This window comes from Pinus tabuliformis, chromosome 8, assembly GCF_031772625.1.
Source record: "Pinus tabuliformis cultivar Carrire ecotype Pingquan chromosome 8, CPIR1, whole genome shotgun sequence".
In the NCBI taxonomy this organism is placed as follows: domain Eukaryota; kingdom Viridiplantae; phylum Streptophyta; class Pinopsida; order Pinales; family Pinaceae; genus Pinus; species Pinus tabuliformis.
Window position 1 is genome coordinate 1507903350 of NC_142294.1, and position 3222 is coordinate 1507906571.

Sequence of the window (3222 nt, forward strand, 5' to 3'; positions counted from 1 at the left end):
TATCTAATTATTTCAAATCATCTTCCCCACTCTAAAATATAAGAAAATATTCTTAACAACTAGATTTTGTTTTAGTCTAATTTTATTATTATTATACTAAATCTACATATATCCTAATATTTTGTTATAAATAGAGGGGGTTTCTCCTCAGTCTACACCATGACCATTCACATCGTCCTCATTATCATCCAGTGAGATTTGAGCTCCCTGTTACACTAAAAAATGTCACCTTGACTACTTACAGTTAGTATGGCTCAAATCAACAGTCATGCTACCCTCTTAGGCAAGTCTCATGCCTCTGTTATCCATCTCAAACTCAAAGAAGAGAGAAAGTCTTGTAAAAACTATGTTTATCTCTGGGGTCGCAGGTTCTCTCTAGCCTTACCTGCGGGGACGCTGCCCATGTTCACAAAATCTGCGTCCATGGACGCTCTGTATGTTAAGGGACAGGTGCGTCCCTCTGTAAAAGGCAAAATGCGCGAGTTTTATCTTGAAAAAGTTACTTGTGGTTACTTCTAGAACATTCTAGAGGTCGGTTTGATGAAATGGATGCGCCTCCAGTTGGTTCATGTATCTCTATTAAGGGGGAACTTATCCCATCAATAAGGGAGCTATCCCACCCAAAGAGGGGGATGATCCCATTGATAGTGGACCTGAATAACCTCTTTACAGCACTATAAATAAAGGCATTGAGCCAGAAGGAGGAGAGGTTGGAGCTATACATTTTCTTTGGGTAAATGCTGCAGGATTTAGGTCTTCCATTAGAGCCTTTGTGAGGAGAGATTGTCTTCACTTGATTCTACTTGGAAGAGGGTGAGCTTTGTCAAAGTAGAGGAAAACCCTTGATGGACCCTGGGAGGAACTTGCACAACACCAAGGCCAGGTTGTAAGAGTTTCTTTGTTTCGTTATTAATACAAACTGGTTTATTTTTCTCAATAGCTTGTGTTAATGAGTTATTTCATGTGTTCCTTGGTCTGCATGTTGAATATATGTTTTATTATATGAAATGCAAGTGCTTGGTAATTGTTTGATTGTTTGTGGTTGCAGGAATTGACTTGAAGGAGGAGCTCATCCGGATCGTCAAGAACGGACTTCAACAACAGCGTTTTGGAATAAGGTAAGCCTAAACACTTGTAGTTTTCATGTTGTAAAAGGTGTATTTAGAGAAAGATCACTCCATTTTGTCTTGTTTGTCATTAGAATGTCTTAGACTTCTAGGAAGGTCAGTCGTGTCCGCACCCTTGACAAATTCCGTGTGACAAATTGGCGACTCCGCTGGGGAATCCATTAATGAGAGAGTCTTTTCCTTTATATGAACTTTGCTTTGAGAAAATCATTTTTATTTTCTGGTTTTTGACTGTGAGAATTAGTATTTGGGTGGCTTAGCTTTAGATTTAGTTAGATTTGGTTTTTCTTCATTTTTCCAGAAGGACGCACTCTCTGAGTACTGCACAGTGCGTCTTTGGACGCGCTGTTGCCGTCTGCACAGAGCGGGGCCGCACCTGTGACAACGGGTTGCCTGCGTCTTCCTGTAAAACTTAAGAAAATTCCATTTTTGCTTTAAATTGCTTTTAGATTTTGTTTTTCCTTAGTGTTTTCTGCCCAGATCCTTTAGTACCCTGTCAAGAATTTTCACCTGAACTAGTTTTGTGAGCTTTGAGTGTTTTAGTGGTTTTCAACGAAGTTTAGACCTAGGGTTTGATTTTTGGAAAGGCTTTGTAGTGACTTTGATAGTAGAAAGTTGTCCAGCCTTAGATCTCTCTGGTTAGTCAACCTTCTTAGAAGTCGGGCCTGTCGTAAAGTCTCCTTTTGTGAGCAACTTGCCATTTGAGTTGTTTTGGGTCAAATTTCGAATTGCTTGTTTATAAAGTATTGATTTCCATTTTACAAAAAGAACAAAAAGATTAGAATTTTGTTTTGACTAGTTTTTGGTTCTGCAATAAGCTAGTCCTTGATTTGATTGTGATCAAGTAAAACACCTTAGAAATAATCATTGTTAGTTTTGGCCTCGTTAAGATTGCTTAGAGTAAATTTGCCTTTAGTTTGCTTATGAGTGCATTTTCATAGATTTTAAGAGTTGTTAAGATTGATTTTTGGTTATATTAGATTTATTTGCTTTATTAAAAGAAAAATACAAAAACATCTTCTTAAAAAGTCTTGTTTCAAGTAGCTTTTTGTTTTCGAAAGAAGAAAAGAGTTTTTTTCGTGCATGTAAAGAGAGGTTATGTTTTTATGCTTGGAAAAGACAAACGAATTGTTTCTTTGATTGTCTTCAATTAAGAAGTTGCTTTTATAAAGATTGCATTCTCTCAACTTTTTAGTTAAGCAATTCATCGAAAAAGTAAAGTAGTGGATAAATCATTCTAGGTGCATTTTGTAGTGGTTTCGAGTCGAGTCAACACACCACTGGTTTCACTTCCATCACCTTTTGACTTAAGAAACAACCTTAAAAGTAACGCTTAAATTAAAATCAATCTAGTAATCTTTATTTTTCTAGGGCTCTGAAGCACCAACATAGCTTAGGCTAGGGTCTTGGAGTAGGTGAGTACTTAACTCTCCAAGACTACAAAACCAAACAGATAGTCTATCTTGAGTAGAACAAATCCAATTGTTTCAGTTACATTCTGGGAAAGCTCCTCTTAAAGGAGAAGCACGAGCTCGTGTCCGAACCAGTGAGGGGATCATTCCTCCCTCGTTGGGAACGACGCCAGGCAGTACGTATTACAAACGGTAAACCTCGGATTAACCATTGTCGAGGAGCCAGGGGTCACTTATCGGTAAACCTTGGATTGTTGTCAAGGAGCCGGTAAGGGGATTGGAGCTTGCTACTCTGCCCTTGCGTGCTGTCGGAGTTTAGACTGTTCCCCCAGGTGTAATTGTTGTGATTGGTAACCTTAGTGGCCATAATATCTAGGATTCTACCCAAGGTGACGGTGGAGGGAAGGTCCCACTGTACCTGGAGCAGACGTCGGTTATACTCACTTGGATTTTCTGGGGGGTTCGCTTCACTTCGAGACGGTTAAAGTGGAGGAACTTGGTCCAGTCTATTCATTAAGCAGGTTGCCGGGGTAACTGTTCCACCCACCATTTCTGTACTGAATCCTGCGAGGTTGGGCCTAATCACCAACTAGCGCTTTTGGTCCGGAAGACTACTGTTTGTGTGTGGTTTGACGCTCTAGATTATTTAGGCGTGTGCTTCAAATTTGTTTGCTTCTTTAGAA